This window comes from Oxyura jamaicensis, chromosome 3, assembly GCF_011077185.1.
Source record: "Oxyura jamaicensis isolate SHBP4307 breed ruddy duck chromosome 3, BPBGC_Ojam_1.0, whole genome shotgun sequence".
In the NCBI taxonomy this organism is placed as follows: Eukaryota; Metazoa; Chordata; class Aves; order Anseriformes; family Anatidae; genus Oxyura; species Oxyura jamaicensis.
Window position 1 is genome coordinate 6732833 of NC_048895.1, and position 24367 is coordinate 6757199.

General features: G+C 41.0%; 1 protein-coding gene across 1 annotated transcript in view; it reads left to right on the plus strand.

Annotated features, from left to right (window-relative positions):
* Positions 1–24367, plus strand: part of LOC118164830 — a 241947-nt gene that overhangs the window by 172456 nt on the left and 45124 nt on the right. Inside the window, exon 5 of the mRNA XM_035322590.1 lies at positions 18030–18160. The gene's annotated coding sequence lies outside the window, so the exon portion shown is untranslated. The remainder of the gene's footprint in view (positions 1–18029; positions 18161–24367) is intronic.

Sequence of the window (24367 nt, forward strand, 5' to 3'; positions counted from 1 at the left end):
TGGGCTGATTTTCTTCCTGTGCCAAAAAAAAGAAGAGACATTGTGGCTGAGGTTAAAGGAAGGCCGATTTTTCTATTCAGGATTGCAGGAGGACTGGAATAGGCTTTGTCCTTGACCCCATAATGCAGCCTTGGTGTGTGAGCATCTTTCTCACCACACACAGCGGGGTAGAGGAGGTTCCCTGCCTGGGCTGGGCTCTCACTGTGGGCCATGGCTGAGCGAAGGGGTTGACGCTTTTGTGTGTGTCCCACGTGAGGCTGCCATCACGTGAATCCCCAAATCACAGTTTCCACATCTTTTTCAAGCACCTACGGTGGCTTGCCTGCAGTGTATTCGGGTCAGTGTAGGGATGACCAGGTGAAATCCTCGACTTCAGTTATGAAGATTAACTTAAAAAAAGCTTGAGACAACCCTCTTGGTCTTTGAGCCTAGGACTTCAGCAATAATTTGTTTTCCAATGGTGTTTTGCTGTGGGAGAGACTGGCTTTCGGTGAACAGCAGGTTCACCTTCTACCTTTTCTAAATTGCCCTTAATTAACTCCCTAAGTAGCCAGCAACAGCGAGATCCCCAGGAGTTCCAAATAGCTGCCATGCATCTTTCTCTCACACTTGCAGGGCTTTAGGATGTCTGCCAAAGGCACACAGCAATAAAGAAGCTTAAACGTATTAAATGAAATGAAATGCCATCAAAGCTCGCAGTGGCCTCTCCTCTAGTCCTGTTGCTTTGCAGGGTTTTTCTCCCTGCCGTAGCTCACTCTGCCTTCATCCCATTTTTCTTTCATTTGGAATTGTTGGTTCTTTGCTTTCTCTCATTTCTTTTCTCCTTCTTTTGGGAGGAGAAACAGGCAAACAGAGGGAGCCCAAGCTATCTAAATGATGTCCTTTGATGTTGCTATGTCTTGTCATACTTACCCATAAAGCCCTTTGCATTCTCTCATTCATTGCTTCATCCCTTCCTCCCCTCAGATCTACATCCCCCATGCTTCATTTCTGCATATATTGTATATTTTCTGCCATATTTCATCCTGCAGATATTTTCCTCTGTTTAGAGCTCCTAAAACCGGTGTCGGCTGCATGCAGGGTACGTGAGAGAGTGGTTGATAATTTTGCACATGCATTTCTTCCAGTTGTCTGCTGGAAACCCCCAGGTGTGTGCATGCACGTGTGTGTTGAGCTGCAAGTGACCGGCCTTGCCTCCCTGGCCTCGCGGTGCTGCGGGTGCTCCCAGCCGTGCTCTGCTGTGTGCAATTACCCCGATTACATGGGCAGTTGTGGTAATTGTGCAGTGCACAGATGACTCATTAGTTCTGCAATTATGCATTTTCCTGAAGAGTTACTGTGGATGGTGGCCTGATAATAGCTTGGCAGGCTGAAGTCTGACCTTTGCTTGTTTATCATCTCGGTGTGAGTAGCTTAAAAAAAAGGGAGGCAAAGCAGTTCTTTTCAGCACTGAAAATGAAGCGTTTTTGCTCAGGCTGAAACTCAGGCCACTGACAGTTGTCACAGCTGTCCTGCAGGGCAGCTTCACACGAGGCTGCAGATAAGGGGGCCGGATGCAGCCCCTGTTGGGAGAGGTATGTGTGCCTTGCTCAGCGCACTTGAGTTGTCCCGCTGAAGTCAGTGGAGCTATTTCTGTTGGTAGAGATCAACAGCGACTTAAGTACCTTACTGAATGGTGACACCTAAGGGGGGATGACAGATTTTCTTCCAGAAACAGTAGGCTTTCTTATGCTACAGCTGTTGCTGGGTATGAAATCACTCTTCTTCTGTCATCCTTGCAGGAGAAAGTATGGAACGTGCCCATATTTACCTTCCCAGCTGTTACATTGCATTAGTTGTATGGGAGAAACAGAAAAAAAAAGAAAAAAAAAAAAAAAAGGGGGAACCACAAAGGATTTCGGAGCCTGTCATCCAGATTTCCCCAATTGCTCGCCTGAGCGCATCTCCCAGCTCCTGTATGAGAGCAGGAGGGGAGAGATTAGTCAGGTTACACTCGCTTTGAAGTGAAGAACTGCCCTGCGCAAAGATGCTCCTTGATCAAAAGGATGCTGTGATAAGATAGGAGACGCTGAAGTCTGGAGAGATGGTACAGACACCTGCACCCAGATGGGAACAGAGCTGTGTCCCAGTTGATGCAAGGGTTTGTTGCTCATCTGATAAGCAGGGAAAATGGAAAACAACAGCATGCACCTATTTTCAGGCACAATTGAGCTGTAATATTATTAAGGAACTTGATTCAGTCTTTTCCAGAGTGGGATTTCAGACTGCAGTTAGGACAGACAGAGGAGCTCTAGTGAGGAAGTGAAAAATCAGCACTGAGTTTGTAAATTGTGTCTGATTGAAGGAAAAAGAAAAAAAAAAAAAGTGTAAATTAAAACTTCTCTTTACCCTCAGCTGAAATGGAGAGGTGAGAACATGATAAAGGCTTATGCAAACAAGTTTCCATTTTACATGAATGGTCAGGAGTGTGAGAAGATTACTGCTTTATCCAAGCTAGGTTTGTTTTAGAACACCGTGCTCAGCATTTGCAGGTTTGACAATTTCTGGCCAGAGTTTTTTAGAGGACTTTGTCTACTTATTTTGAGTGTACACAGTGATGTGGATGTAGGTTTCAGGTTGTCTTTTGTGATGGAGGTCAATATTTTAATGGCACAAACCAACAATAAAATTAAATATATATATATATTTTCCTTCCCTCTTTTGAAAATTAAAGAGGCATACTTAGGGAACCCAAACAGTATTGTATTTCTTTTCATGCACACATATTTATTCCTTTGTACATAAAATAAGGTTTACTGGTTTACTAAGATATTCCATACCACAGCATGAAAAATAAGATAGTTGGACATTAATCGTCTGCAATTCTTACTGTGGAACAACATTTCATTAACTTGAAATATTTCAGAATAGACTGTATTTCATCTCCTACTGGAAATGCTTCTAAGCTTTTCTGACCAGCTTTTATTAACTTACATCCATTAAAAATGATCATGCTGCACTTTTTCATGTTATAAAGCTTACAACTGGCATCAGTGCCCTGTCATTCCAGAATACAACTATATGAAGGCAATGGATGGAAAATAGAAATTTGGAAATAATTTGCAAGGAGAAAGAATTTGGCAAACCAAACCTAGATTATTTTATTTATTTATTTATTTATTTATTTATTTATTGGGGGGGGGTAAAGGGTTGGTTGTTTTATTATTATTTGTTTGTATACTGAGAAACCTGGACCAGGGCCTCCAGCAGAGCCCTCTTGTGGATGCTGCTCTACCCAGGCCATGGTGCACTTCCAGCATAAGTCTGGTTAGAAAGATGGGGGAGAAAAATTCTCTGATCCAGAAAAATTAGGGAATCAGCAATTGCTGGCAAATATATTAAATGAGATATTGCACTGTTTTTCCTATTATCCTCTTCCAGATTACAGAGCCATCAGAAATGGCTTCACAAAATGATTAGAAGTGAGAATAACAATCTGTGGACATATTTCAGAGAATATTTTGAGTAATCCTATAATAGAAATGTTGACTATTCTATAATAGAAATCACAATTATTGTTTTTGAGGCTGCAGAAAGGCTTCTGCATGTTCAGTATGTTACACACATTTTTTATCTTCATCAGTTTAAATAAGTGCGAGTGGTGATCCATTGACTCTGTTTTCCATATCTGGTCATCTGGCTTTTGCTTCCAGTTTGGGTTCTGTATTTGGACAAGGAAAAATGATTTTTAGCAAATTCTCCCCGTCCTTTGGGAAAATTATGATAACTCCTCCATGTCCAACTGTAATGATTTTTTAATGCTTCTAGGGTTTCCTTATTAGAATTTCTCCACAACAAGCTAATCTACTTTTATGAACAATTTACAGTTCCCTACATACAAATGTGAGCAATCAGGAGCTTTTCCCAAAGGTCTTCTCTTGCTTCTCTTATTACTTCCTGGATTCATGTATTTTCCCTGTCTTCCTAGCCTTTTCTCCATGAGGCTGACTCTGTGTCTCAGTGAGTTTTAGACAGAAGTATCAGCTCTTCCCTTAGTCTCTTCTTCAAAGAGAGAGGCACAGAGAGACACACAGCACCTCTGCTCAATGCCCTAACTCCTTCTGGGCACCTGGCTGCCTTACTGGCACCTCTTTGGGAAAAGTCTGCCTGGGTAGGCCAGCTGTGACAGCACCTAAAACTAACGAGCAATCTGTTCACTCCCTAAAAAGCTTTCTCTGTTTTGAGCCCTTGTGCCCCAGCCTACATTCCCTCTCTGTACTAATTCTTTTGCTGAAAGCATGGCAAGAAACTTTTTAAAATGAAAAGTTTTTGCCTGCATCTGGCGTTAGCCTGTCTGTGAATCACTAGGTACTAAGACATTTTCATGGTAGACATATCTTCTCTCCCATCTTTATCCCCATGGATATGTGCTAATCATTTGGTTGTTGAAGCCCTGGCTTTTTGGCTCCCCCAGTATCAACTGACAAAAGACACACATTAGCATTATCCCAGATTGTGTCTGTCACCCAAGGTCACGCAAGATAAGCCGCCAGCTGTCTGCTCCACCAAGGCACGGTACATTGGACATTAATTAAACTGCATTCAATACGGTTCAGATTGATTCAGGATGCCAAGATGCCTCGGCTGAGTCGTGCAAAATGTATTAGCTCAAATCACTCTGCCAGGACAAAATGCATTACAGCAGCATCCAAATATTTTCAGAATCCGAGACATGAGGTTTAATAAATTAGAGGATAACCAGATAATTGATTTCTAACATATTAGAGAAAGGATCCAAGTGCCTAAAGAGGCGGGTATTTGACCAAGGGAATGCTTATTTTTTCGTGGATGTAAAACCTGGTTAATAACAGCCAAAAGCTGAGTATCCCTGGATCACGAGAAGTCAAGTGGTAATCTAGTATTCTGCAAAATAATTTTCATTTCACTTAACTGAACACAAAAGCAATTTGCTGTTCTCTTTATTTTTATTCTTTTTTTTTTTTTTTTTTTTTAAATTCTTGTGGAAGAATCAATTTTTCTCCCTCTAAATGAACAGCAGGCACAGTAAGGAAAAAAAAAAATACTGTTTTTGCCAGGAAATGTCATCTTTGCTGTGGAAATGCTTAAGTTTCTCTGTGAAACTGGAATTTCCTTTCAGAAGTAATTTAGCAAAGAAAAATGACAGTTCTGTCCAGTGGCTGGAATTATATCACCTTCCATGTGAAAAGCTTTTTGGCACTACGTCTTCACCACAGAAAGCTGAACAGCGCCCTGAGGAAACCTGACAGTTGTTCCTAACATGAAAACAACTTCCCAGTTCAAGGAGGGTTTGAGTGCCTGTTCACATCAATCTGTGTCATGAAGTCTTCAGGGATTTGATTTTTATTGAAAGCATAGAAGAAAGGCAAATGCTGAACAGGTATAGGCGCCATGCTCATCCCATAGGCTAACAAATGACTTATTGAGGAGGACGTGCTGGGATCCGTCATGGGGCTACAGACAAGGAGGATGTACCCTGCAGTACCCTTCGTCTACCAATTATTAACACCATTACAGCTGACTCTGAAGGCTCCAAGAGATAAAAGTCATGCCATAGTAGGAGATGACATACAAATGGTCCTTGTTCCCTAAAAACCTGGCAGAATAATGAGGCAGACAAAAAACAGGAGGAGGAAAGTATTCCTGTTATCAGTGTGTAGGTGGAAGGGGAGCACCAAAAGCTTCACAGATTTGTCCTGGAGGCAGAGCTGGCCGCAGGACCTGGATTACCAAGGGGCTGCCTGTCTCTGACGTTGGGTTCCTTGTACTTGACACCAGATTTTCTAGTACTGTCAGTTCATCTTCCACAAGAATTGTCCTGGACAGCTAAAACATGTTTTGTAATTTCTTTTTATGCAAGTAATTAACACAGTAAGTACCCCTGCTGCTATGCTGTCAGTCCGAGTTCCCTTGACCTCTTTTGTGTCCAGAGGAAAAACCTGCAGGCGAAGGAATGAACGTTTGGGATGTTTCCACACTAAAAAGCTTTCCAGAGACCAAGAGCTCATATGATAACAGTATAATCTGCACATCCTGATGGCTTTACTCCCTGCCTCTCTCCCTGGCCTGTCCAGATGTCCCTACTTGCTGCTATAAATGAAGGTTATTACTCCCACCCTGACATTAGCCATTGATTGAAGTGTGGTTTTTCAAGCTGGAGGGAGGAGGAAATAGCAGAGAGCAATAAAGCCATAGTTCATGGTGTTAAAGCAGTGCAACATCTCACTAAGAACCAGGTGTGAGCTGAATGGACTGAATAATAGGCCCTAGTTTGCACTTCGTGAGCCCTCTGCATAATAAAGTTAAGACAGGAGGCTGGCAGTCAGCATCGCACATTCATCTAGCACAGCCTGCTCTGAAAATCTAGGATGGGAGCATCAATAATTTGTCCAGAGTTAAGTCCACAAACCCTTCAGTCCAAACTCAGCTTTCAACCTTCCAGATTTTTTCAAAGCAGTAAGATTTTCCTATGAACTAATTACCCTGTAGGAGAAGAAAAAAAATCTGGAGTTTTTCTCCGAACTAATCTCATCTCCGCGTTTCAAATTACAGTTATTACATGAAAAAGTAGCATTCTGTGATTCTTTGGCACCTTCACTGTTCAGAAAGGAAGTTCAATGGGAACTTCAGCAGTCACATACGAATAGATGTGTGTAATCATCCAGTAACTCTGACTTTTTTTCCACCCTAAACCACAAAGGTATTAGCACTTTTCACCACTTCAGACCAAATTTCAAGTGTAGAAGCTTCCGTGGAAAGACTGAGATCCTGTTTACACGAAGTCAGTGAACTCTGCAATAATTTTATCAGACTAATATCCTGGGAACAGGGGCATATCTGCTGCATCAGTATAGCTATTTGGGCGCAAATTTCCCTATTGGACATCTTCATCCTCAGTTTTCAGAAGGGACTGGTCCTCTGGGGATGTCAGTGAGGCAGGGAGCCCCACAGCGGCAGTGAGAGTGGTGGGGTCCCACCGAGGAGCCCCCAACCCCTCCAGAGCTGAGCAGAGGGCATTAGGGGACCCTTGCTCCACCAAGCCCATGAGGTGTTATGCTTGTAAAGCAGCCGTGATGTATTCCAATTTAGCATTAAATTCCTTAATGTTTTATGAACTTAAAGCTTGAAGGACGGAAGTTTTAAACTAGCTGAGGTCTCAGCTATTTTACCATTATAAGCATAAAGTATTCATGGCTTAAATCAGCCCCACTGCTGAGGATAGATCCTAAAGTCCAGACTGCTCACAAGAGCCCACTTTATTATTTCAGTGATTTTGTCTTCACACCTTCTTTCTCATCAGTTTGTGCTCCATAATCTCCTGTGAAAATCTGCTTCTGTATGAGAACAAACTTAATGCTGACCCATGCTCACAAAGTCTGCAGTTTTACTGCTGGGATCTGGTATCTGTGCTTGCTCAAATGAAGTATGAATTTGCTGATATTCTGGGAATATTGCATAGATAGGAATTTTAATAGGGGTTTTGGTGAGAGCTGGAGTGCAACAAAGATGGCAAAGAGTCTCTGAGTGTCTGAGTTCTGGCCTAGACAATTACATCAGTGCTGTTGCTATTTCTTGTTTTGATGATGGTATGGATGTATTTTTACCATCTAATCTTTAAAATCAAGTAAGGAAAAAGAGAAAGTAGCATCTCTTCTGTTATACATCTGTACCATTAGAGATGAATCAGGTTCCTTAGGAGCTCTGCAAGTCCCAAGTGTCATGTGTCAGCTGCGCCCTTGTGTTAGGTTTACTCATCTGTAAACACACAATACAGCTGTTTACTCACTCTGATAATAAAGACAGAGAGTCTTAAATCTCAGCCTGGTGCTTTCACTCTCCAGTTCTGCCCGTGTTATCTACAGGGAGTCACCTTTCAGAGCAAGAAATGCCCTGCATGATGGTGATGAGTTTTAAAGTGCCAAGTGATCATTTCCAAATTGCCACAAGAGGAGCATCCTTGGCCAGGGACTAAGTTTTTTAATTTTTATTTTTACTTAGTGCTGAATGTATCGCAGAGCTGCCCAGAAAGCAGAGTGAGAAACAGGCAATTATCAGCAGACATTGGGTAGCTCTTCCTGGGTCAGAAGTACAGGAAAGGAAGGGTCATAATTAGTTCATATTTCTTTTGTCCTGGAACTAAGCAGGCACATTCATTCTCCTGCATTTGGTGCTTCCAGACTGTGGGATTTGCAGCCAATGGCATGATGTCACCCAGGCACTAATTCAGTCATCCTTTGGGCAAATGCTGTCTTACCAAGTGATGCGAAGCTGATGAACCAGCCCTGCACAATGCTAATACACGTGTCTGAGCAGCCAGCTGGTATTAGTTGCAAGTACTTGTGTCAGATGCTAGCCAAAACATCCCTCTCCTTTTTGAATTGTAGGCTCTGTTTTGTCTTTTGGCTGCCTGCAGTTAAAAGAAAAAACTATACCATATTTCCATACCACTATTCCATATTTCACACTAAAGAAATAAAATCAGAAGAAGCAAAGAATAAAAATAGAAGGGGGGTGTACATCTGTTATACAACTGGGATAGGCATGCATCTTAACTTTGGTCTGAACTTCATACCATTGGCACAAGATATACACCTACTGTGCTGAAACTGCATCAAATGGGAAACATGACTGTTTCCCTTCTTCAACCACCCCTTTATAGATAGCAATTTCCAAACACCGCAGCTGTTGGTAATGAAATCTGATCATCCAACAGTAACCTCATCACCTTGCTACGTGTTCTTTACAGCTTGACTACTCCTTGTCCCTTGAAAAGCATCTACTTCCACACTCCGTACATGTGTACATCACAGCCATCACCCAAGACATTCAGGTCAGTGTTGTACAACATCACACATATTTGTAGCTTACAACATATTGTAGCAATTCTCCCAGCCCTTGGTTCTCTATCCAGCAATGTGTGTACGTATTCCCCTTTACTCACTTGCCAAACCAGCCAGGACCACACTTGTGCCTCTTCACAACCCCTTTGCTGAGTGTTTATAACTTCTGCATGCACTTACCTACCCACCCAGTGCATCTTGTGCAGCAATTTCTGTTAAATGCATCTTGGAGCAGAAATCCACTTTATTTAATTAACAAAGGTAGAAGATCATTAATTTTTACTTCTGAGGACAACTCTGCCTCATACAATTGGCACCTCTTCCTCTAGAATCATTTTCCTTCTCTGCTTACAATGTGCTTTATCACGGGTTACCAGAGTACCAAGGGAACTTTGTTCCAGGGTCCTGTGTAGTTTTATTTCTTTGCTGTATGTGGATAGCATCTAGCAGACTTTCTCATGGGTATGTCTCTGGGCAATGGCACTTGATTGACAGTTTTGTTTGCTGTTTTATTTTTATTAAAAATAATAATAATAATAAAAAAAAAGACATTTTAAAGTACATCCCTGATTTTCATGAACCTCATAACCAGGATGATGTCCAGGAAAATATTTCAGCTGACGTGTTCAGGGATGCCATGAGCTTTACACCATTATTTCCAACTTGGTGCAAATTGAGTGCCTTATTCCATAGGCTCTTTTGAAAATTAATCCTCACTTCTTGTATCAAAGTCCAGGGCAGGATAAAGGCATAGGTACCCTCTGGGTTGGAAAGAGGGTGTGTGGAACTGGATTCCAGACATATTATTGTATGAGCCTGGCCTAAGTAAACATCATTTAGCTGAAAAATCTCTTCCCCAGGAGCAGGGATTGCCAAAATAATAAGATTCTGCCTATATCTTCAAGAGTTGACAGTGATTTCAAGAGTATTTGGGCTAGTGTTTGCCCAAAGAAATGGTTCAAAAATATATGAGTTCAATAGCTAGAACAAATTTTCTGGTAGCAGGTTCTAACTGTAGAAGAGTAAAAAATGCAATGTGGTATTTACTCCTCCTCTCAAAATGTTTGGAGGGATTAAAGAGTAAGCTTTGCCTGATCCTGCTGGTTACTCTTACAAGCAGAGCGAATGAAGACAGACCTTGCATGCACAAAAGGAGATCTGTGGGTGGCAGAACTTAGACCATGGCCCTGAACAGCAGAAGCCGTTTTGGCAAAGGAACTATTTTAGCAGTTTAAATTGTATTTTTATGAAGAGCTACTCACACACAGACAGTGTTTAGAAGTCTGTTTTGTTGTTGTTGTTGTTAACATGACACACTATAGCTTGTTACACAACCTCACGCAGGCCATTCACTAGCCCCAAGCTGTATGGGTAGGAGATGGTTTTGTCAGGACAACTACAAGCATGCTTCTGCATAGACGTCACTCGTCCCTTCTCCACTATGCATATGACAGCATATTTGTGCCATCAGAGATCTGTGATGTATGCATGACCACAGAAATGTACCTCTTAAATGTAACCCGAGGCTTAAGAGTTAGAAAACTAATCCTGGTGTTTTTCAGAAAACATTGGCAGCTTAATTCAAGTTGGACATGAATGTTCTGTCCTTTCTCTTAAAGCTCATCCTTCTCTAGAATCTCTTATGAAAAATAATTTATCTGATTTCGCTGACTACAGCAGAGTTTTTCTGGTGTGCATGAGCTCCACCACTGTAAGCTGGAGGAACCTCAGAAACAGTAATAGATTTGTTACTCTCACAAGATTTGGAAGAGCTACCATAGTGGGCCAGTCTTACAAGAAGTTTTTCATTCAGTGATAGCTAACAAATACAGAGGGAATCTTCTGTTGTAGATCCTGGTGGGATTTTTCAGTCAGAAGGTTAGGGGATTGCTGAGACAGAGGTTGCATCTTAGAAGTCAACAGGAGTGTCATTTTCTGTGAATTTTCCATCTGAGTTCTTTTGGAAAAGTGCTTACAGAGCTTTCCAGGGTCACAGGCAAGTGCTGGCACAGAAGTTGTACATTTTTCTCCTTGATTGCAAACATGGTCAGTAGCCCTTGAGTGCTACCTTTGCTTTTGATTTCAAAGTGTGTATCTTATGGATGCATTACTGGAAAATGTTGATTTTACTGTATTTTGATTTTACAGTATTGAAAAAGGTGCCACTGCCTGCTATGGTGCTAAACATGCCAGGTATCTTCTAAGTTTCCATTGGCTTAAGCGCAGTAAACCATGGGTAGAGCAGCAGGTGCAGAACAAGAGCAGTGATGAAAAGGTTAATAAAAATCTTTTGAAACCTTAAAGATTCTAAAAGATCTTACTGATTAGTTTTAAATATAAGTAAGTGTTTTAAAGCGAGCACTGTGACTGGTGGAAGTAAAATAACAAAAAGAAAAAGAAGCAGTAAGATTAGCTATTGAAAAAAAAAATCATTAAAATACAAGGCTAGGTGTATAAAAGAAATGATGTGTTAGGCCTTGGAGTTAAAACGTTCATTTCCTGATTCATTAAAACCTTCCTTCCTCCAGAATAACCGGCAATTGCAAAAGTTCTGCCCTAGAGGGACGTTCAAGTAATAAAGGAGAAAGGATCCAGAGGCAAGTGAAGAAAAGAGTTACAAGAAAGTCCTCCAACGTTACTTTGCTTGTTTGCACATTCAAAAAGGAGGTTGATTGCTTTGCATTCACAACTCTGCACGCACATGCACAACATGTTGTATCAGACAATATTTAGGACAGTGCAGAGTGCAGAAAGTAATCTGACTAAATTTTAATAACTTCAATTTTTTTTTCTTGGGCCCCAGAACAGGTATAAAGAAAAGTATTATGAAGGCACCCTCTGTTGAAAGGGTCAAAAAGGAGGGGCATCATACTGCTGTTTGCTGGTTCTATACAACTGCGGTGAAATATCTAGTTTTAAAACATTTATTGCTCTTATGCATCCGGTTTTATATGTAAATTGACTTCAGAACATTTAGCAAATTAGATTAGCACTGTTATTCTGCTTGTGCTTATTGGAAATGTTGAGGAGTAATACATGTAGGCTAAGTAATGCATGCAGCTAAGGCAGATCCAAGAGTACAAGGGGCTACAATAAACATGGGCAAAACAGTACATTGAATTATACTTTACATTACTTAACCATCATTAAGATGTCTCATTTTAAATAAAAATTAGGTTCTTCATCATCAGAAGCAGCATTGTTTGCTAAAGATTATTCTATGTAAATGGAAATGGGTGATCTATGATTTTTCCATGTAGTGAGTCTTGATTCTTAAAGAGTTTTAGGCAGCTGAAGTTGAAATAAAACTATTTAAGGATTATTGCCTAAAAGCAGATAAAATTTTGGCCTGGGTCCTTTCATGGCATTAGAAATTGACTTCTGGGCTTGCGTATCCCTCTTGGCCAACGTGGACCAATAAAGTTAACATTTAGTCTTTGATTTCTCTGTTTTCTTTTCAACTTAAGCTCTCAACTTCTGTAAATGTTCATAAGATCCATCCACAAAATGCTGAAAACCGTGGATGAGATCTGTGACATATATATACTTCTGCAGGGGCCAGACCTCACTGCCTTCAGTGGTCTTTGGCTCAGGCTTATGAACATTTGTGGAAAACTTACTGGACTAGTCACCCAGCTCCAAGAAGAGAATGTTAAACAGATTACTCTGATTTTCTCAAGGTTCCTGGTTTCTCCAGTGTGTCAGAAAACAAATCTTGAGGCCTCTTGTGCGAACAATCATTGTGTGTATGGAATGCGAAACATTTCTAATTTGTACAAGAAAACTCAGTTGCATATACTATACAAACACACACACACAAACACCATGTGGAAATAATAAATGTGTTTATGATGGAGATCTTTTCTTCCTTTATTATTTTAGGATTTTGTCCGGATTTGAAACAATTGTTAAGAGCATTAGCTTCAGTCTTTCACTACTAACACGCTCCTAATACTGACCTCACCTAATAAGGCAGCTGTATTCCTCCATCTTAAGGTATATCCAATTATTTTTTAAGCATATCAGCTGCTCATACACAAATATGCAAGATTTAGAAACCTGAACAGCCAACTGAGATCTTGAAAATCCTTTGGTTCTTTTAAACATCGATAGTTGTATTCAAATTTAGATTCAGATACATCCACATACTTGAATATATGAGTAGTGAAGTTGTCTGGCTTGTAAACTTCTTACTCATACAGGTAGAAATTATACTTCCAGTTTTGAAATGTCGGTTCAAATTCAGTGTAGCTCCAAAGGCACATTTGCAGTACATTGGCTGTTACTCAGCTCCTCCACACCTGGTAAATACAAGGGTGTGCAAGATCCTGCAGCTGAACTGAAGGTGGATTGCCCATGTCCACTGTGGCTCTTTCCAGTGTTGGGTATTTCTTCCTACCTGAAAAAGTAGTTTCCCATGTTTTCCCCATTTAAACATAAGGAATGACTAAACCTGGCCAAAATACAGATAAAATTTATTTTCCAGAAAAATTGCATCACATTTCTTTCAATTGGATTTTAAAATTTATTAGTAAAGTACCTACATTGTGAATGTAGTGTTTCACTTTGGATTAACTGCAACATTGAATTTGCTCTGAAATTAACTTTTTTCCTTCCATTTTCTTTCTTTGCCTCAAATTAAGAAAAAAAAAGTTTGTATTCCTACTCCAGGCCAACGCAAAACAGTTTGCAAGTTGTCAGTGAATGAAAAGAATCAGTTACTCACCCAGCAACAATAATTGCCTATTCTGTAAAATACTTCGATAACGTTATTAGTGTGGAGGCCTTTACAAAGTGTCAGTGATTCTATGATGAAAGAACTGCCAAGTTTTTCCAGCTAATGGAGACTTTTCACTAGCGCAAATGAGGACAATATGGGCTTTTAGATATAAAACAGTCCTTTGTCTCTGCACAAGTATAGTACCCTCCTTCTGCTGCCTGCCCATAGTCACCTGTGCAGGGGCATGTGGGAAAAGCAGAGACCTCAGCCTGGTTTTCCCAGTGAAATGTATGTGGAACAGATAGGACAGTGGAACCACAGGCTGTTTAGAAAGTAATCTGAATGATGCATAGGAGGTATAAATCAGATGCCTATATCTTATAAAGCGGATATATAGTTCCCCACATAACCCACCTCCTGCAAGTGGGAAGCCTTGGAGAGCCTTGAAGACAAAGGATGCTAAGTGCTCCTAACTGGGCACTACTTTCCATCCACACACTAAGCACCCACTAAAGAAACTCCATACAAGGATCGGGGAGAATGATGAAGTCCGTTTTTAGGATGGATTTATTTTTATCTTTTTTTGGAAGAGTTTATCATCCCTTTTTTTGTATCTCCCTCCAATGAAAGTTTGGAATGACTGAAATAGCACAGTGTGTTGGAGCGACTTTTTCCCCAGGAGACTGATTTTGTTTTATTATTATTGCTGAGGAGAGCAGGAATTTATTAAGCCTAGAAAAGTAGAGGAATTGGAACTTTCCTGCCAAGGTAGATGAATTCCCAAGCTTCTCCAGCCTCTCCTGAGAAGCTCTTTTACTGACTTTCCCGTGTAGAGGAGAGGCACTATTTTGTCCATATTATCGGCTGACAAATAAAACAACCAAATTCAGAAAGGGGGAGGAGAGGGGAAATTTGCTCAAAAATGTATTTAAAGACATGAACTTTCCTGTAGAGGAGTTTGTTTGGTGAGTAATGGATCTCTTGCTACAGACTCCAATTTAAACTGCCTGACCCAGAAGGAAGAAAGTGCCTGGGAAAGAAGCAAAAGCAAATAAATAAAAAGCAAAAAGCAAATAAAAAATAGGATTTGCCTTTCCCAGTTTTCAAAGTTGTGTGGGTATGATGGGATTGTTCTGCCCTACCTCTTAGAGAGACAACAGCTTTAGGTTTGTGCATACCATGCAGAAAAGGGCACAACAGGAGCCTGCTACACAGTGGCATGTGCATTATTCCTCCTCCCTGGATGATGCACACTAATGATATAAAAATTAATACAGGCAGTTGATGTCTACCACTGGTTCAGAGAAAGGAAATCTCTGAGGGTTTCTGGTCTCACAGCTACAGCTCTACCTCCACTTCCACTTCTTGCTCTCCAGATTCCCATTTCCTCTACATTTATACTCCTCCCTATTCTTTTCCTTCCTTGCCATTTCCCTGTCCATCCATCTCTCATCCCTCAGGTTCTTTTCTTTGTCTCCCGCAGTTGCTGTTGAAACAACTTGTGGCCACAATGGTGGTGATGATGGGTATGAGAAAAGCTGAGCAAGATAAGCTGTAGCTGGTGAAATATCCCTCCCCTTTGTAGCACACAGGAATGGAGAACTTGCTTGGCTCTTAAAGTGGGATGGTCTTGACCTTAAAACAAAGCAGAAATTTCTTCTAGATTTGAAATACCTCAGATGTAAGTAATTTCCTCTTTCCTTACTATCTGGATCTTCTGTTTTGTCAAAAACACTTAAAAGACTACTTGTTCATGCTCAGATCTCACGAATGTTAAAGTTCTGTTTATATCAGAGCAAATGGACCATGACAAAGCCTGTGCTGCATTCAGGAGGCTGGCAGGCGTCAGCATACCTGCTCTGGCTTTAAATTGCCTTGCCAGGGTGTGGTGACAGGGGAATTGAGATGTGGGGAGTTGCTCACTGGGAGCTGCACAGCTTTTTGGCTAAATACCACTCACCCATGCATAAAGATCGCACTGACACGGTCACCTCTGAATAAGCTGGATCAGGGTTGTCTGTCTGATATGCAGTCATGCCTCTGAGTTGCAGTGATCTGCAGAGTTCACAGAGTCACCATCTGAATAGAAAGGCTGATTAGTGCCCTACCCGTTGGGCCACCTCATTTCAGTTTCTGCAATGAAAAATGAACTACTGAGGCAGTGATAAGTATGGGGGTATGGGAATAACAGCAATAGGAGGAAAGTAGCAGTTCTGTGTTTGTCTGGAAGTGTAGCTTTCAACCTTTTATTTATTTATTTTTATTATGATTATTGTTACAAAAACCATACAGAAATTAGGAACGTAGCTCTTTTATTCTAAATTGAACTTACACAGGTTTGCTTGTCTGCGTGGGAATGAGGGGTCATGAACAGGGGATGGTTGTGATCCTACCAGCTTCGCAGTGATTTCAAGAGATGCTGCAAGGCCAGCAGTAATAGTGATCCCTACAGCAGAGGGAACCAGGGCAGAAGAGCAGCACCCAGACTTGCCTTCCCTCTCTGGGTTCCTGTTACATTGGCTTTGCTGGGTGCCAGCTCTCTAGAGGACTGACCCGTGAGAGCACCTTCAGGCACAGAGAAAGTTATTTCTAGTCCTCACAGTGCCTGCAAGGGGATGGAGGGACTAGGGGGAAGCATCGCTATAGGCTTTCATTGCCCTGCTCTTTATTAGGAAGCTTTGGTTCTCTGCCTGGTGGATATAACTGTTTCATATAAAAAATATTAGGGAAACAAAAGGGAGCTGATATCAATTATTGCTTGAGGTTTCAGCAGCCCTTCACCTCCCTACAGCTGAGCATTGGCTAATGTGTAGAAGTTGTTTGGAGGCTAGGCAACCTTCAACCAGAGTAAGACATGAGCCCTTTTCAATATGTGAACGTGAAGGGAGGGGGGAGTGTAAAAATAACCTACCTTGTGGTTGAGATGGGAAATAAAGTTGCAATATCTGCTTTGCTCCACATATTTTTCCTATACTCTGCTGCGTTTTTCCCTTCCAGAAACGATGTAAGATAAAAGGGAGGAGATAACAAACCACATTCTCACTCTTTTGTTAATACAAATGCTTGAAAATGACCAAAGAGCAGATACAAGTCAAATTAACTGGAAGACAAAAAAGACTGGACAAGCATTTGCAGTGAGGTTCAAACCCCCACTGAACGCTGCTTTTCTAGGGAGACACTGATGTCTCCCAAGCAGAAACCACAGCCCAGGAACAGCTTCTTTGTGAAGGGTGATGCAGTGAGGGAGAAAGGTTTCCAGCCAGGGGCAAGGATGTGTGTACGAGGATCTGTGCTTCAGCTGATTTCCAGCCTTGGATGGGATAGCAAAGTAGGGATGAGAGTTGTCACGGAAACTGCTAACTGTTAGCATGGGGTGTTAACTTTTTGCCTGTGGAAAAATAATTCAAGCAATATTGTTGTTTATTGCATGGGAGGAGTCTTGTCAAGGTGCTGTTGTAATTCTTAATTCATTTTTAGAAGGAGCATGCTTTCAGATAGGTATCTCTGAAAAAGAGATGGGACCAAACTGGAGTTTTGTATCTCCCTGGCTCCCAGAATGAAGGGTGGATTTGTTTTGGCATGTCTGCCCAGATTTGAGCTTGTTTAGAACCCACAATGGGCTTATTCAAATCATAATAATAATAATAAAAAAACATCCAGGGGCCTCTTTTTGCTTGCTTTTTGGATACAGTCCAAAATGGCAGAGCTTTTGCAAGACCAGACTGCCTCCAAATGAACTTAGGAGATTTCCACTGTTGGGGCTGAATGATGGCTCTTGTTCGTGGGATGCTTATGCTGACAGACCCAAACCTGAGCCTGGGTCCAGCCTCAGACCTGAACCTCTCTGTTTTGACCTAATCCTGTTCCAGACAGAAAGTGGTATATTATGATTTTGAGCCATTTTAACCTTTTAAAATCCAGCTTCATTTTCAATGCAATGATGCCACAGGTCTTCATTTAGTGAAGGCATTTAGAAACATGCCTTAGCTGTGTAAATTCAGCAAACACACTCACGTGTATCTGTACATCCAGGTTTTGGCACTTGTGCTTTCTGATCTGCATACATGCTGAAATACCTGTGAAAAAGAATCATGTAGGAGGATGATAGCAAGGTAAAAAATGATACCTGGTGTTTTTCCTCAGCTAGAGGTAATAAAGCAGTCTGCGGGACCTTTGTTGTGATTTCACAGTAAATGCCAGAAATTAATTTTGGTTTTCATGTGGGTGTGCTTCTTTCTGTGCTCTCCACCCTCTCCCCCATTATTCCTCTTCCTTCCAATTTTGCTAAAGGTGGTATCGAGATGAGCATTTCTGCAGCAGCTGTTCAGACTTGCCCAAAACGTGTGTGACGGTGCACTCCTACCCACACAGCCACCAGGGCATCGGTCCCCCCACAGACCTCAGAGACCAGGGCTGTGCCTTCACGCCGTCCTTCTCCTGCTCCTTGCCAGGTCACCCATCCTGCTGTCTGGGCAGAGAGACTTGGCAGCCTGCCCTGTAGCCCTGCCGAAGAGGATAGCGAGCCACAGCCTGGATCTCTCCTGCTGCAATATAAGCATCGACAAGACTGGTGGCTGTCAGCGTAAGCATCCTTAGCCCCTAGTGTTAATATATGCATGTCTACCTGAGCTGTACACTAATACTCCTTCCTCATGCCTACCATCTTTTTTTCTTTCTCACATACAGCACCTAGCACAAAGGAGACAAAATTTTCAGATTATTGAAGAGCAAATGTAATTATAATACATGGACAAAACTGCCTTCTGATGGCAGTTAACTAGGCAGTTCATTGCCCATGAGCATGTTCCTGTAACAGGCTAGACATCTTCTGGATAAATAATGCATTTTTAAAGTTGCTGTTATTTGTATTACATGGTCTCAAAACTTCTAACAGAGACCCTATAATTTCAGGAATTAGTCCAGGCATGTAATAAGAGCTAGTCCTTCTGTGGTTGATTTATGGAAGAAAAAAACACCCTCATTGGCAGTCTTTGGGTGAAGAGATTTGGATATGTACACAAAGTTATTCACTTTGTGTTGCTTTCATTAATAGTTTGTGTGTGGTATTTTGTTATACGTAACATTTCTTTTTCAAGATTTGGGAGTACATTACATCAGAATGGTTTTGCTGGTAAAATCAGACATATCTGTGGTATTAGGAATTATTCTAGACATAGTTAAGTCTTAGTGCAGTTATACTTGCTGCAGATCACAGCTGGAACTGCTACATGCCACAGGGGGCAAACAAGAATGGCTTTTCCTTAAAATGAGTATGGAAAGACTCCCATAGGAAATGTTTTTGTTTTGTTTTGTTTTGTTTTGTTTGAAATCTGTGTGTGGCATAGGAAAAGAATGGGTGGAAGAATGATAACAAGAGAGAGCATGTCTGCGAGAGAGATAAGATTGAAAAGGGCTGGTAAGCAAAAGTGCTCAAAGGTGAGCAATTCTGCACAAAATTGCAGAATTGTGCAGCATTTAGAAAAGCCAATGCTCAGTCACGTAGCTGGGTACTGAGGTCCTGGAAAACCAAGCCCTCAAAATCAGTAAAATGGAAACATAAATTCATTTTTTTTTAATCCTATGATAAGGATTCTCCTTTCTCTGTGTTAAAAGTTATGAAAACAAATGCTTGATGGGCTTGATTTTGGGGGTTTGCTCTGACTCTGCTTTTCCAGAGATTTATACACAAGCTCCATCTTGTGCTTTCCCTCCAAAACATCGCTCTGGCTCTGACAGCAAAGCGGCCCAAGTGCTCTGCCTGCAAAAAACCTCCTTGCCGTTAACAACCTGGAGAAAACCAGAATGGATGATGGTGCCTGGCTGAATGACCAGCTGGCTTTTGAAGTACAATATGCACATGCATATGTGTGTGTGTTTATGTATATGTGTATTAAATATATATACATGTGTATATACTTTGTGTTTGAATAGACATCCACCCTTCAGCTCTGCTTTCTATGATTAGCCTCTATTAGCATTGCAATTACAAATACCTGGTCAATGTCCCCCTTTGATCTAACCTGCCTGTCACTCAATAGTCTTTTAAACTCCAGATTTCCTCTCTGTTTCTTGACATTCGTCATTGTCTTCCTTCTGAATGCTTGCCTTGCTGTTCTCAAAAGCTGGCCAGAAAGCATGAGGAGGGTAGATTGGAGTATCAAGTACCACACTTGAGGCCCAGAGGCAGCTGCCATGTCCTAAAAGGTCTCTTTATTCTTTGCAGGCAAAGCTTTGCAATTGCCAAATAGCAAATATTCACTTCCCTCACCTTTATCCTTCATGGAAAAAAATCCCCTGGAATAACAATAAGTTGTTCCCTCTTTCCAGCCTAGCCCAGTGTACATTAATACACCTTGTAATTGCTTGTCTCTATTGATTTTAGTCCTTTGCCCTTTTTTTCTCCTTCTTTTTGTATTTCAGCTTCATCATTGATCCTATTCACTCCGTTCCCAGTGCTGAAATCTAAGTCCCAAATGCAAGCAGAAAATACTCAGCCATTCATGACAAATTGAATGGCTCAATTTAAGGGGAAGATAGCACCTCATCTACTGTTACTATTCACTACAATAATCTCCATCACTTGTTCACTGGAGAAAGCAGTTTGTCCTGGGTTCAAGTACAGACTATGCCGATGATCTGCAGCTTGAAAGGACTAGAAAGAGCATTGCATATGACAGGGAGTCACCTTTCTGCCTTTGAAGGTTTTTTATGTATTCACATCAATACAATGGTCAACACTACTAAGAGCCCAGGAATGCCATTCTCTTTACCCCCGCCCTGGCAGGATCCCAACCCGCTTGCAACAACACGCCAAAAAATAAGCCAAGAAGGCTAAAATAGGGCCAGATCCTCAGCTGGTAGAAACATGCTGTCAGTGTAAACACTTCTACCATAGGACCGAGGAAGATTCAGGAGAATAAGCAAGCTTCAGCATTTTAGCAAATGCTCCACCAAGGACGGCCTCATCAGATGAGTGTACATGTCCCGTGGCTGCCTGGTTGCTGGCTGACACAAAGTCACACACATCATAGGACCCATTGGTGGCACAAAGACTAGTCCCAACATTTCCTGGGTTGATCAAAACTCCTATCGCCAGAAAATGAAGTTTGCAACTAAACAAGAATGTTCACAGGAAAGAGTCTGTGCTCTTGAATGCATATTGGTTTGGGAACTTTCCATAAGATAGCTGAAAATCTCAAAAAGGTTTATCTGAAAACAGAAAAAAAAATCAATTTGTTGGTAAATTCTGCTCATAAGGATCTGATTTTGGCATCTCTGTGCCGAAAATGTTCTACTTCTGGTGAAATTTAACTAAAAAATTTCAGTCAATTAAAACTTTTCCATTTTTTTCTTGTTAACAGAATTTAAAACATTCATTTTTTCCTCCCATGTTTATACTGCTGCATAATTAAATAGGTACTAATAGAGGATTTGTTTTTGTTTGTTTGTTTTTCCCTGTTAACTTCATTAGCCACAGCACAGTGGATTGTAAATCCCCATTTCCCTGCATTTTGCCAGCAGTGGAACTATGGTGCTCAGAGTGGAGATAAAATTATATTGGTTACAACAGCAGTGAAGCACACTGATTTCCTGAACTATTCAGGTTTGATGAGCTTTCACATCCCTGACACCAGAAAGGTTTGTGGTGGTATTATTCCCATTTGAGAAGGTTATGTCTTGGTGGGGTAAATTCCAGCCTTTCTCCGGAACCAGCTGTGTGAAGCTATCCAGCTCCCAGATGTTTTGTTCTACCCTCAAAAATTAGGAAGAATAGAAATTCATGCCTGATTTTGTCCCCGTTTTACAGGTGATAGTGACTCTCTGGGTTTTGATAGATCCTGGCTAGCCAGCAGACTTTTGGGGGGGGGGCTGTTATTTCCTTGTTTTTCCCAGAAGAAGAGCAGCTTATTAGAAGCCATGTCTGCCTGCTAATTACCCGATTATAGCTCCCACTCAAATTATGGATAGTGCAAAGTGTGATGAAGCAATCAAGTCATGGTGCAGAAATAAATGCTAACGTGGACCAGAGCTGACTTGTGGGCTGTCCCCACTACAGCCCAGCTCCCAGCAGCTGGGGCCTCACTGCAGAGCTTGAGGTGTACGAGTCCAGATGGCCCTGAGCTGACCTGGGGTGGTTGGAGAGCGTCTGCTGTGGCCCATCATGCTCTGAGGTTCTGCAGCAGAAACTCATTTCATTATTTTTTTCTTGTTGTTGGTAATACTATATACATTGTTCTCCAAGCTTCACAAAGGACCATTTTGCAGTTCTTGCCTCTCTTTTAAAAAGGCTTTGAACTGCATTTAATCATTTAATGCAGTGTTTTAGCTCCATGCTACATCTGATCAGAGAATCCTGGTGAAGGCTGACAATCAAACAGCCAGTGAAAGGAGTAAAATGGTAGTTTAAAGTTCTGTTTAACCCAGAGATTTCTTGTAGGTCTTGGCTTCAGCTGAGTTAAACACAGCATAGAAATAGTATTTGTCAAGCTACCTTACCATGTCAAGCCAAAACAAGGAAGAAATGTTATATTTATATATATAGGAAATATTACTTTGCTGAGAAAAACAAAACATATATTAATTAAACTTTTCAAAGATTGAGGAATATGGCTTTTGGATTATGACCAATTCTTGTTTTCTCTAGACCAATCTTATCCTCTACATCTCAACACCATTATTCCCTGTTTTGTGTAAGTCAGAGTGACATCTGAAATGTCAGCAATGGGAGCAAGAGGTGCATTGATCTGTATAGATCTCACCATGGCAAGCCCTAATTTTGTAATTAAAGATTGGATCTTTATGTCAGTATAATGCACTATTCAATAATACTGTTTTCTTGTTATTGTTTCTTGTTTTCAAGCTTGTGGGGTAGATGGTCATATTTGACAGCATTTTTCTACCATTGTGAGGGCTGGAAACGTGTTTATTTATTGCAATCATAGCTAAGGTTCTTACATAATTATGTGTCTCTTTAGTCATAAGTTGTATTGCCCTGGGTATATTAGCAGATAACAAGAGGTTTAAAATTTTAACTTTTGCTTAATACAAAACTACCACTTTTTCTTGAAACTTCAATGCCCCCTCCTTGGTTCGGAACTAAGATTAAGTTACTGTAGCTCCCCTGAAGACAGTTAACTGGCTATTCCTATCAAAAGAAACCCTGAGACTGCAAGCCGAAACATTAATACTGAATTACAGAAGACGTTCCTCAGCACTTAGCCCTGGTTTGCATTGCGGCTTTGTTAGAAGGTTGAGGAGAATGGCTGGCTTTTGAAGGAGATGACCAAATTTCTTTTGATCTGTTTTTAAGAGTGCAGAACGTGGTCTAAAGGCCATCCTCAGGCATCACAGACATGACCAATGAAACACTGCTTCAAAGGGTGTAGGAGATAAAATTATAGCATTGCTTCAGCTCCCTGTGCACTGAGTTATGTGGGAATGGTTTGCTAAAACTCATTTTATGTCAACTTTAAATTAAAAATAAATACAAGGGATGGATTATTTGGCAAACTAATTGAGGAATTTTCTTTGGAGCAATTCCTATGTATACCATGTTTTCTCTTTAGCTCTTTTTGAACTTCAGACAGAGAATTGTAGATTCTTGAATATGGAGCCTAGAACCATCCTCTTCTAACCTGTAGTGCAGGTCTCAAGGCCCGCCAAAAACATTTAATACAGCTCCTGCACTGAGCCCACTAACATGGTGGACATGATACCTATCTTTTTAGAAGACAGACAGCTAGATGGATGGAGTCCGAGTGAGGGAAATTCTGCAGCATCCCTGATAATCTTTTCTAATTTGGTCATATATGGGGTTGTTGATATCCAGCTAAATTGGCTAGTCTAGCATTAAGATGCTTTATCTTTGTACCTAAACAAAGTTGTTGACATTAATGTGCTGCTAAGCTACCAAGACACCCTTCAACAGAGAAGAAAATTGTTCTATCTGAAAGTTTCCTTAGGAAGAATTTCTGTGATTTATAACAAAACCCTTCTTGCAACCCCATTGTTGAAGTCTCCACATGTCACAATCAGTTTTATCTCATAATATCAGATTGTTTTTCTTATTAAACTTCATGTATTGTCTTCAGAAGGGGATTGAGCATGGATTGAAAAAGCTGCTTTGATTATTTTAGTTTTAGGAAATTCTGATATTTCTCATCTGCAAAAGCTTTCTTGTTAGCGTCGCCATCCTCTTCATCACAGTGGTTTGGTCTACTAACTGCTCATATGTACCATTCATTAGACCTCAAGGAGCTGCAGCAAGCTGCTTTAGCACACTGTGCCCTTTGTAAACCAAAAGCTGGGGTCTCAGCTGGTGTGTACTGAATTAGAAACAATTAGAAATGCTTTAATTGAAGTCAACAGAGCTACCTAAGCTCGCCACATTTGAAAACCCAGCATAGACTGAGCAGCACTTGCAGTTAACAGGGCTCAACTGCTGATTATGACTCATGTGCAGACTGAGAAAATAGGGAATTTTTAAACAATATCCCTTTTTGTGTTGCAAGCAGGTCAAATGCTGTCCTGCTTTTATGATCCTACAGGGAGATGGAGTTTAGGAACATACAAAAGCCTAGAAAAAGAGTTACTGTTGAGGTCACATTTTCATACCCACATTATTGAACTATACCTTTGAAAGACAAAAGAGCAGGCGATGTCCTAACATGCAGTTGTTGCTTAATGATTGTGTTGTCGGTCTGGGGAGGGCGGAGTGGTAGGTTGCTTAACAGCTCTACATTTTCCCATGGTATAATACTGGTGATATGGTTAGCTATAATTAAAGGGT